Source organism: Lynx canadensis, chromosome D4 (genome assembly GCF_007474595.2).
Source record: "Lynx canadensis isolate LIC74 chromosome D4, mLynCan4.pri.v2, whole genome shotgun sequence".
Taxonomy (NCBI): Eukaryota; Metazoa; Chordata; class Mammalia; order Carnivora; family Felidae; genus Lynx; species Lynx canadensis.
Genome location: NC_044315.2, coordinates 35,355,827 through 35,368,860, shown reverse-complemented (window position 1 = coordinate 35,368,860; position 13,034 = coordinate 35,355,827).

Below are 13,034 nucleotides of genomic sequence, written 5' to 3'. Positions count from 1 at the left end.
ACATTATTTATTTTTGTAAGTAAGCTCTTCGCCCAACGTGGGGCTTCAACTCCTGACCCTGACGTGGGGCTTCAACTCCTGACCCTGAAAACAAGAGTCACATGCTCTACTGAGCTAGGCATATGCCCCTAGAAATCTGGTTCTTTTAAGACTGACTTGGGGCACCTGGGTGGCTGGTTAAGCATCCAACTTTGGCTCAGATCATGATCTCACAGTTTGTGGGTTCAATTCCCGCATCGGGCTCTATGCTGACAGCTTGGAGCCTGGAGCCTGTTTCAGTTCTGGTCTCCCTCTCTCTCTCTGCTCCTCCTCCACTTGTGTTCTGTCTCTCTCTCTAAAAAAATACATAAACATAAAAAAAAAACAAACTCCTAGGGAGTTTGGGAAGATGGTGGAATAGGGAGGACTCTGAGCTCTCCTTGCCCCATGTTTACAACTAGATTGCATCTACATCCAAGTCAATAAACCAGAGAGCAATCTGAAGATTGGCAGAACAAACTCCACAATCAAATCTAGACAAGCTGCCTCTAAAAGCTTACGAAGGCTGAGGGAGGCTGCCCACAGGAGGGAGAGAGGTGCCCACACTGAGAGGGCACAGAAACAGGACATGGCACCACAGTTCACTCAGGGAAAGTGAATCCCCATAACGTTTGGCTTTAAAGACCAGAGGGGCTAAAAACAAATAATCCAATGAAGAAATGGGCAAAATACATGAATAGACACTTCTCCAAAGAAAACATCAGATGGCCAACAGACACATGAAAAAATGACCAACATCACTCATCATCAGGGAACTACAAATTAAAATCATCATGAGATACCCCCTCAAACCTGTCAGAATGGCTAATATTGACAACCCAGGCAACAACAGATGATGGAGGTTCCTCAAAAACTACCCTAGCACCCAGCAATTTCACTACTAGGTATTTATCCAAGGTATACAAGTGTGCTGTTTTGAAAGGGCACATGCACCCCAATGTTTACATCAGCACTATCAACAACAGCCAAAGTATGGAAAGAGCCCAAATGTCCATCGATGGATGAATGGATAAAGAAGATATGGTATATATATATATATATATATATATATATATATATATATAATGGAGTATTACTCGGTAATCAAAAAGAATGAAATCTTGCTATTTGCAACTACATGGATGGAACTGGAGGGTATTATGCTAAGCGAAATTCGTCAGAGAAAGACAAATATCACGACTTCACTCATATGACAAATTTAAGATACAAACCAGATGCACATAAGGAAAGGAAGCAAAAATAATATATAAAAAAAGGAGGGGGACAAAACAAGAGATTCTTAAATATAGAGACAAACTGAGGGTTGCTGGAGAGGTTGTGGGTGGGGGGATGGGCTAAATCGGTAAAGGGCATTAAGGAAGACACTTGTTGGGATGAGCACTGGGTGTTATACATAGGGATGAATCATTGGAATCTACTCCCGAAATCATTATTGCACTATATGCTAACTAACTTGGATGCAAATAAAATAATAAAAAAATAAAAATTAAAAAACAAAAACAAAAAAAACATATGGAACCTGATCAAAACTCTACTCAAAAGGGAACTCTTACACTTAAATACTTTCATTAGTTTAAAAGAAAGTAAATAAATAATAACTCAAAAAGGCAAGAAAAACAAAAGAGAACAAAACAAATAGGATCTTTGAGAAAACCACAAGAAAAAACCAAAAAGTCCAAAATTGAAGTTAACGAATTAGAAAACAGAATGTAGAACTAACAATATATATCCGAATATGTCCTAGTTATTTGTGTTGTGAGAGGAAAATAATAAAAAAGCTAAAATGAGAGGAAAAGGTGAAAAAAATATATATAAAATAAAAACCAGAGGGGCTGAAGTCCATGAGTTTTTAAAACCAGTGGGACTTGGAGCCTGGAGCTTTAAAAGTCTTCTGACTCAGCACTGGGAGAGCTGGAGGGCAAGTAATAGCTAAGTCTCTGCCCTTAAGGAGACATCAGCCTGTGTGGAGAGGCAAGGTGAGAACACGAGCTTATACAACAATGGGGGCAAACAAAAGACAGATCTGTTCATTCTGATTTCGAAGCATGTTGGGGACTTTGAAGACCAGGAGCTGGCAGGCACCATTTTTCTCCCCTCACCTCCCAGCATAAACATAGAGAGCCACCTGAGGGGGCACTGCACAGACACTACCTAACCAGTTAGCAGTGCATGATGCCCACAAGTTCTCCTGAGGACTCCCTACTCCAAGCCAACTAGCCTTGGCACCCCTGGGCTCAGGGCAAATTTTGTTAGTGCACATATCATGCCAAGCCATTGTGTTGCACCCAACCACTACCTCGTGTGGTGCCCAGCTGCTGGGTGCCCAGCTGCCATGCTGCACCCAGCCATGAGCCCCCAGTCACCATCACATGCTGGACACAGCCATGCCAAACCCTCAGCTGCCCTGGCCCCCAGTCCCCAGGCAATGAAGCACTTCAGGGAATCCAACATAGGACTAGTGGCTCAGTGCACATTTTACTAACACCATCACCCCATTCCCAAATTCCCTGGTGGGCATACCCCCTCAGACCTGGCCTGCCAGGATCCCACTCAGGGCTCACAGAGAGTAAGCACAGCCCACAACAGTCAGAGAGTCAGTGCAGACAACTGTGCTGAAAGAAAAATTGACTCGGACACAACAGCAGGGCATAATCCACACACATAAGAGACTCTCCTGATGTGCCAGCTTCTGGTGAACAGAGAACACCACACTGAAGGACACTGCAGGATCTCTTCTTCATAAAATCACTGCTTTCAAGAGCAGAAGACATTCCTGACTTTCTTAACACAGAAAAACAGACACAGAGAGGCAGACAAAATGAAGAGACAGAGAAATTTATCCCACATGAAAGAACAGGACAAGTCCACAACCAGAGATCTAACCAAATAGGACAAGTCCACAAACAGAGATCTAACCAAACAGTCTAACCAAACAGGTAACATATCTGATAGAGAATTTAAAGCAATGTTTAAAAGGATACTCAGTGGATTTGAGAAAAGAGTGGAAGACATGAGTGAAACTCTTAACACAGAAATAAGGAATAACAGCAGAGATAAAGTCCTCAATAAAAGAACTTAAAATGTGTTTGATGGAATGAACAACAGGCTAAAAGAAGTAGAGGAATGAATTAGTGGCCTAGAAGAATAATGGAAAGTAATGAAGCTGAACAAAAGAGTGAAAAAAGAATTATGCCAAATGAGAATAGACTTAGAGAATGCAAACATAATAACATAAGCATCAAACATAATAACCTTTGTGTTATAGGAGTCCCAGAAGAAGAGAAAAGGGGGCAGAATGCTTATCTGAAGAAAGAATAGCTGAAAACTTCCCTAATCTTGGAGAGGAAACATATCCAGATGCAGGACGCAGAGAGAACTCCCACCAAAATCAACAAGAGCAAACCTACACCAAGACATATTGTAGTTAAATTTGCAAAATATAGTGATAAACAGAAAACCTTAAAAGCAGCAAGACACATGAAGTCAGTAACTTATTAGAGAAAACTCATAAGGATTTTTCAACAGAAACTCATGATATATTCAAAGTGCTGAATGGGAAAAATCTGAAGCCAGGAATACTCTACCCATCAAGGTTATCATTCAAAAAGAAGGAGAGATACATAGCTTACCAGACAAACAAAAACTAAAGGAGTTCATGACCACTACCCAGCCCTGCAAGAAATATTAAAGGGGACTCTTTGAGTGTGAAGGAGAGACCAAAATGATAGTATAAAGGTAGGAAATACAAAAGGAGTAAAAATGAATATTTCTGTAAAAATAACTCAAGGAACTAACAAAAAAGGATATAAAATATAACAACATATACCCTAAAACATGGAGACGAGAGGAGAAAAGAATGGGTTCAAACCTAAATGACCATCAATTTAATATACACTGCTATTTCCAGAAGAGGTTATATATTAACTTAAAGGTAACAGTATATCAAAAATCACAAATAGGGGCACCAGGGTGGCTCAGTCATTTAAGCGTCCAACTTCAGCTCAGGTCATGATCTCACAGTTTGTGAGTTTGAGCCCTGTGTCTGGCTCTGTGCTGACAGCTCAGAGCCTGGAGCCTCCTTTGGATTCTGTGTCTCCCTCTCCCTCTGCCCCTCCTCCACTCATTCTTTTTCTCTTTCTCTCTCTCTCTCTCTCTCAAGAACAAATAAACATTAAAATTTTTTAAAAAATGCAAATATGCAAAGAATAAAGAAAAAGAAATCCAAATATATCACTAAAGGGAATCAGCAAAACATGAAAGAAAGAAAGAATCAGAGAAAAACTTTAGAAACAATTATAAAACAAATAATAAAATGGCAATAAATACATATCTACCAATAATTACTTTGAATGTAAATAGACTAAGCACTCTGAACAAAAAACATAAGGTGACAGAATGGATACAAAAATAAGTCCCATCTATATGCTGCCTACAAGACACTGCAGACCTAAAGGCACCTGTAGATTGAAAGTTAGGGGATGGAGGGACATCTGTCATACTAATGGATGTCAAAAAGCCAGAGCAGCAATACTTATATTGGACAAAATAGACTTTAAAACAAAGACCATATCAGAAGACAAAGGAGGACATTATATAATAATAAAGGTAACAATCCAACAAGAAGATATGACAAATTTAAATACTCATGAACCCAAAATAGGAGCACCCAAATACATACAACAGTTAATAACAAACTTAAAGGTACTAATTGATAATAATATAATAATAGTAGGGGACTTTAACACCCCACTTGCATTAATGGACAGATCATCTAAACAGAACATCAACAAGGAAACAAGACTTTTATTGGCATAGTGTAACAGATGGATTTAACAGATACATTCAGAACATTCCATTCTAAAACAGTGGAATGCACACACTTTTCAAGTGCACATGGAATATTCTTCAGAAGAAATCACATATTAGCCAATAAAGCAAGTATCAAATTCAAGAAGATTGAAGCCATATTATGCATCTTTTTTGACCACAATATTATGAAACTGGAAGTGAACCACAAGAAAACAATCTGGAAAGATCACAAATATATGGAGGTTAAATAACATACTACTAAATAATGAATGGGTCAGCCAGGAAATAAAACTAGAATTAAAAAGCACATGGAAACAAATGAAAAGGAAAATACAATGGTCCAAAACTTTTTGTATGTAGCAAAGTGGTTCTAAGATGGAACTATATACAATACAGGCTATCTCAGGAAGCAAGAAAAATTGCAAGCGATCAACCTAACCTTACACCTAGAATAAACAAAGCCTAAAACCAGCAGAAGGAATAAAATAATAAAGATTAGAGTAGAAAAAAGTGATATAGAAACTACAAAAAACAATAGGACACATCAATGAAACCAGGACCTGGTTCTTTGAAAAAATCAATAAAGTTGATAAACCTCTAGCTAGAGTTATCAAGAAAGAAAAAGAGGGGGGGGGACTCAAATAAATAAAATAACAAATGAGAGAAGAAAAATAACAACCAACACCAAAGAAATACAAGCAATTTTAAGAGAATATTATGAAAATCTCCATGCCCAGAAATTGGATGATCTTGAAGAAATGTATAAATTCCTAAAAACATATATAGTACAAAAACTCAAATAGGAAGAAATAGAACATCTGAACAGGCTGATAACCAGCAAAGAAATTGAATCCAAAAAGCTCCCAATAAACAAAACTCCAGGTCCAGATGGCTTCACTGGCACATTCTACCAAACATTTAAAGAAGAGTTAATAATACCTATTCTTCTCAAAATTCCAAAAAATAAGAAAGGAAGAAGAACTTTGAAATCCATTTTATGAGGCTAACATTTTACTGAAACCCAAACTGGATAAAGACACTACTAAAAAAGAGAACCAGAAGCCAATACCCGTGATGAACAAAGACGCAAAAGTCCACAATACTAATAAACTGAATTCAATGATACATTTTTTAAAAAAGCTTTCACCATGATCTAGTGGGGTTTATTCCTGGGTTTCAAGGGTGGTTCTATATCTGCACATCAATCAACTTGATACTTCACATTAGTAAGATAAAGGATAAGACTCATGTGATCATTTCTTTTTTTTAAAATTTTTTTTTAATGTTTATTATTTTTGAGAGACAGAGTGTGAATGGGGGAGGGACAGGGAGAGAGAGAGACATAGAATCTAAAGCAGGCTCCAGGCTCTGAACTGTCAATACAAAGCCCAGTGTGGGGCTCGAACTCACGAACTGTGAGATCATGACCTGAGCCGAAGTCAGATGCTTAACTGACTGAGCCACCCAGGCACCCCGTGATCATTTCTTTTTTAAAAATGTTTATCTGTTTATTTTGAGAGAGAGAGAAAGAGAGAGAGAGTGAGATGGGGCAGAGAGAGGGAGAGAGAGAAGCTTAAGTAGGCTGTGAGTGCAGAGCTGATGTGGGGCTCCGTCTCACAAGCCATGAGAGCATCACCTAAGCCAAAATCAAGAGTTGGATACTTAACTGACTGAGCCACTCAGGCGCCCTTCATATGATCATTTCAATAGATGCAGAAAAATCATTTGGCAAAATACAACATCCATTCATGACAAAAAAAAAAAAAATCAACATAGTAGGTTTAGAGAGAACATACCTCAACATAATAAAGGCCATATATTAAATACCCACAGCTAACATCATCTTCAGTGGAGGAAAACACTAAACTCAGGAACAAGAGAAGGATGTCTACTCTCATCACTTTTATCAACATGGTACCTACCACAGTCCAACAAAAAGAAATAAAAGGGATCCAAATCTGTAAGGAAGAAGTAAAACTTTCACTATTTTGCAGATGACACAGTTCTATATATAGAAAACCCAGAAAGACACCATGAAAAACTGCTAAAACTGACGAACAAACTAAGTTCACAAGACACAAAATCAATGTACACAAATCTGTTTTGTTTCTACACCAATAATTAAGCCGTAGAAGGAGAAATTAAGAAAAAAAATCTCATTTGCAACTGAACCCAAAATAGCAAAATACTTGGGAATAAACCTAACTAAAGAGGTGAAAGACCTGTACTCTGACAAATATGATGAAAACAAATTGAAGATGACACAAAGAAATGGAAAAACATTCCATGCTCATGGATTGGAAGAACAAATATGGTTAAAGTGTTTATACTACCCAAAGCAATGTATATGTTTAATGCAATCTGCATCAAAATATCAATAGAATTTTTCACAGAACTGTAACAAACAATTCTAAAATTTGTGTGGAACCACAAAAGACCCTGGATAGCCAAAGCAATCTTTAGAAAAGAAAGTAAAGCAGGGCACCTGGGTGGCTCAGTCGGTTAAGTGCCCGTCTTCAGCTCAAGTCATAATCTCATGGTTTGTGGGTTCAAGCCCCACATTGGGCTCTGTGCTGACAGCTCAGAGTCTGATGCCTGCTTCAGATTCTTTGTCTCCCTCTCTCTCTGCTCCTCTCCCCTTGTGTTTTATCTCTGTCTCTCGAAAATGAATAAATGTTTAACTTTTTCTTTAAATAAAAAGAAAAGCTGGAAACATCACAATTCAGGATTTCAAGATATATTACAAAGCTGCAGTAATCGAAACAGGATGGTACTGGCACAAAAATAGACACATAGATCAATAGAACACAATGGAAAACCCAGAAGTAAACCCACAACTATATGACCTTAATCTTCAACCAAGCAGGAAAGAATATCCAATTGGAAAAGGACAGTGTCTTCAACAAATGATATTGGGAAAACTGGACAGCAGCATGCAAAAGAATGAAAGTGGACCACTTTCCTACACCATATACAAAAATAAATTCAAAATGGCTTAAAGTCCTAAATGGGAGACTTGAAACCATAAAAATACTAGAAGAGAACACAGGCAGTAACTTCCTTGACGTGAGCTGTAGCAACTTCTAGATATGCCTCCTGGGCAAGGAAAACAAAAGCAAAAATAGATTACAGTGACTATATCAAAATAAAAAGCTTCTGCACAGCAAACAACCAACAGAACTCAAATGGAACTTACTGAATGGAAGAAGGTATTTGTCAGTGACATACCCAATTAAGGCTTAGTATCCAAAAAATATAAAGTAGTAATACAGCTCAACACCTGCCCGTCAAAAAAGACACTTGTCAGGATGAGCACTGGGTGTTACACATCAGGGATGAATCACTGGAATCTACTCCTGAAATCATTATTGCACCATATACTAACTTGAATGTAAATTAAAGTAATAATAATGAAAAAAAAAATCGGTTAAGTCTGGATAGAAGGTACAAATAGACATTTCTCCAAAGAAGACATCCAGATGGCCACTAGACCCATGAAAAGATATTCATCATTGCTAACCATCAGAGAACTGCAAATAAAAACTATAGTGAATTATCACTTCACACCTGTCAGAATGGCTAAAATCAACAATACAGGAAACAACAGGTGTTGGTGAGAATGTGGAGAAGGGGCCACCCTCTTACACTGTTGGTGGGAATGCAAACTGGAGCAGCCACTGTGGAAAACAGTATGGAGGTTCCTCAAAAAGTTAAAAATAGAACTTTATGATCCAGCAAGCACACTATTTACACTGTATTTACCCAAAGGATACAAAAACACTAATTCAAAGGGATCTGTGTATGTGCCCTTATGTTTATAGGAGTATTATTTACAATAGCCAAGATATGGAATCAGCCTAAGTGTCCATTGGTTGAATAATGGATAAAGAACTTGTGTTGTATATATATGAATGGAATAATATTCAGCCACAAATAAGAATGAAATATTGCCATTTGCAACAACATGGATGGAGCTAGAGAATATAATGTTAATAAGCAAAATAAGTCAGAGAAAGACAAATACCGTATGATCTCACTCATGTGTGGATTTTGAGAAACAAAACAAACAAGGGAAAAGAGAGAGACAAACTAAGAAACAGACTCTTAACTATAGAGAACATGCTGATGGTTACCATAGGGGAGGTGGGCAGGGGATGGGTGAAATAGGTTATGGGGATTAAGGAGTTCACCTGTGATGAGCACTGCGTGTTAAATGGAAGTGGCAAATCACTATATCACACACCTGCAATGAATACAACACTGTATGTTAACTAACTGGAATTCAAATAAACACTTAAAAAAAAAAGAAAAGAAAGCTGACTTTCCTAAAATTCAATTCCATTGAATTTCACATTTTTAAAAAAATCTAGTACAAAGTCAAAATCGAAAACTCTTCAATGATAGTCTCAGTCTTTCACATAATTTCAAACCATCTCAAGATATAACTATATATTTCTCAAATGACAATTTTTGGTGTGTGTGTGGATATGAAGAAATAAAATATTATTCACAACAGTAACTTTAAAAAGTACTTTCTTTCACTAGTGGCATAATGCATTTTTTGATTTGTATATATATATATATATATATGTATATATGTATATATATATATATACATATATATATTTAAGAAAGCATGTGCATTTAATGGAAATGTTATATATTTTACATTCTTATTTTTCAAAACATCAAAATGCATTTATTTAAGGAAATGGAAACATTTTTCAATTTATCACTCTCCAAAATAACAAATAGAAATTGTGAAAGAAAAACAATACCACCCACATTACTGTAAATTTGGTTAGCAAGAAGGCAGAGTTTTACAGTAATAGCTTTTAAGCAGATTATCTGATTTTAAAATAGTGCATATGGCACTTTGTGTGAAACCGAGATGGAAGAGTACATTGCAGTTTGTTTAAATGCCTTTAGCAGTAAGGTTTATCAGTGATCAATTTAATTTTGCATTTAATACCGTTTTGCTAAATTCTTTCTCTCATTTTTTCATTTTTTATCTCATTTTTGAAAGAACCGTTCTTTGAAATGTTTAAGCCATCTTTGTCTTAATTTTTGTCTTTGTCTTACTCTTTGCCACTGACTCAGAAAGAAGTTACCTGTATCAGCCCCATAAAGACACCTACAGAAACCAATTTGTTGTCTATAGTTGCTTAGGACTCTGCTGCTGGATCTCCCAATAGCCTGCACAGTTCTGCTAAATTGAGAGGATCACCAATTTTTATTTGGGAAAAACAAGGGCAGGTCAGCAGTGATTGCATCCCACATTCAGAGTGGTGGCAATTAGGTTGTAGTGATTTGGCTGCTTATTTGATTGGAATTCTCAGTATGTGGTTTGGACAGAAACACATCAGCTCTTAGGACTCCCTATTAGATGCATCTAATGTATTTTGACCAATTGTTGAAAGTGCCGGATGGCTGTTTGTTCAAAGCTACATTCAGCATGCATAAAAACTGTGTGAGTGCTCTTAATTCAATGGCATCAGACTTGCAACAAAATGGGAATACTTTGAGCTCTCTGGTCAGAAATTGTCTATCAGTACATTCATTTTTATTGATCCTTTGACCCAAAAATGCTTGTTCATCTCACTTCTTTCTCTAGTTTGAGCTTATTTTTCTGGACAGAGTTGTGGCAAACACTGAGGTTACTACTGTCTTTTACTTTTTCTATTCTAAATATATCTTTACTTTGAAACAAAGTCATTTGTTACTGAAAGCAATGTGTATAACTTTGTAATTCTGAATTTGTACACTTTAACTAAAGGTAATTTAGGAGAATAGCATTAAAGCTTCTGGATTTTTTCCTTCAAAACTGAAATAATTCAATTGTGAAGTTCACATTTTAAATAACAGATGTCTCATATTTTTTGTTCTCCAAATAGACATAATAGTGTTTTGTCAATTGTTCAAATTTTGCCCTCTGCATTAATTCACATGATGATACTAAAGCAATGTTATCCGATTTGAGAAATCTCCCCAAATTGAAATGCTGAGCAGAAAAAATATCTTAGAATTCATGTAGTAAAATGTCCCCCACCCCACACTCTTCCTTTTCCCCCAGATAAGAAAGCTGAGAGTGGTAGAAACTTAGCAACTTTCTTTGGACATAGATAGAAATGACATCTTAATCCAGGAGTTTTAGTTTATGTATTTTTTTTTAATGTGAGGAATAGTTCTTTTAGGTGGAAATTGAGAAAAATGTTCCTGAATTCCTGAGAGTAATTTAGCTTACTTGTGCTAGTCTTCCCAATTTTTCTTTTTTTTTTTTTTTAATGTTTATTTATGTCTGAGGAAGAGAGCGTAAGCAGTGGGGGAGCAGAGTGGGAGACAGAGGATCAGAAGCAGTCTCTGCACTGACAGCGGGGAGCCTGCTGTGGGGCTCAAACTCACAAACCTGTGAGATCATGACCTGAGCCGAAGTTGAATGCTCAACCAACTGAGCCACCCAGGCACCCTAATTCCCAATTTTTCTGTTTCATTTCTGTATAAACATGCACAGATTCTAGCCACTTGTAAATTTTACGTATTGGTAGCCAAAAACTCATGAACCCTTCTTTCTCAGAAGTTTATTTTGCCATATCATGAAAATAAATGATTGGCTTTGGGGAAATGGATGATTTACATTCCTGCACTTTACATCAGAACTACATCAGAGTCTGCACTTAGTTTATTTCAATGCAAACGAGAGCTCCAAATTGTCAAAGTACAAATAGAGGGGTGACTTTTATTCGTAATTTTTATAAATTTTCAATTTTTTTACAATTACATTTTTGATGATTAGAAATTGTATGCATTATCTTAGGAAATCGAACTATAGAGATGGGAAGAATTTTGTGCCCATCAAATCCACAAGTATGTCCTTTTTATATAGCCTGTTGAAAATCACAGTGATATCGAGGTCAACTTTTTTCATAGTCACACACTTTGTTTTTTCTGGTTACCTAGACTGATCTTAAACAACAGCAGAACAAAGTTTTGAGAATCGGTAAGAGCCATAATTATTAAAATAATCCAGAAGATCTAAACTCAAATCAGAGCCATATGAAGGGAGAGGAGGAAATGTATGCAATAAATATTTTTTACCCATTATCAGTAAAGTGACGAAAGTGATACCCATATCATCAGAGTGATGATAGCTGTCTGTGGTGAATAAAAGATATATTTAAATTGTTTCCATCTAATTCTGCAACTGGGCACATATCTTTCAAGGTATAATGGTTAAGAGTGTAGACAGTCTGTTCTGATTCCAGCTCTAGTATTTATCGCTTGCATGAATTGATGTGAGTAACTTTACTTCTTTGTGTATCAATTTCATTTTCAAAATGGTGATATTATTAATATCTTCATATGTGTTTGTAGAATACTTAAATCAGATATTGAAAGTGTCAGCCATAGAGAAAATGCTGAATTAAATGTTATCTAATTTATTGTTCGCTGAGATAGAGAATGCAGGAACAGATGAATGGAAGCAAGGCGATTGAAAATTTCCCAAGCTGAATTGTGAATGTCTTTGGCACATCCATGTGTAAATGTCCAATAGTAAGTTTGGTGTATATGTTTGGGGGCTATGCATTTGGGATTTATCAGTAATAGGCTATTTTGGGAAACATGGCTTTGTATGAAGTGTGGTAAGAAACGGTATAAAATGTGGGGCACCTGGGTGGCTCAGACATTTAAGCATTCAACTGTTGGTTTCAGCTCAGGTCACGATCTCATGTTTTGTGAGTTTGAGTCCTGCACTAGGCTCTGCACTGACAGTGCTCTGAGACGTTCTCTCCCCCCCCCCCCCTCTTTTTTTTAATTTTTTTTTCAACGTTTATTTATTTTTGGGACAGAGAAAGACAGAGCATGAACGGGGGAGGGGCAGAGAGAGAGGGAGACACAGAATCGGAAACAGGCTCCAGGCTCTGAGCCATCAGCCCAGAGCCCGATGTGGGGCTCGAACTCATGGACCGCGAGATCGTGACCTGGCTGAAGTCGGACACTTAACCGACTGCACCACCCAGGCGCCCCTGTCTCTCTCTCTCTCCACCTCCTCTTTGTGCTCTATGTCTCTCTCTCTCTCTCTCAAATTAAATAAATAAACATAAAAAAAAAAAAAAAAAGAATGAAGGGTGCCTGGGTGGCTCAGTTGGTTAAGTGTCTAACTTTGGCTCAGGTCATGATCTTGCAGT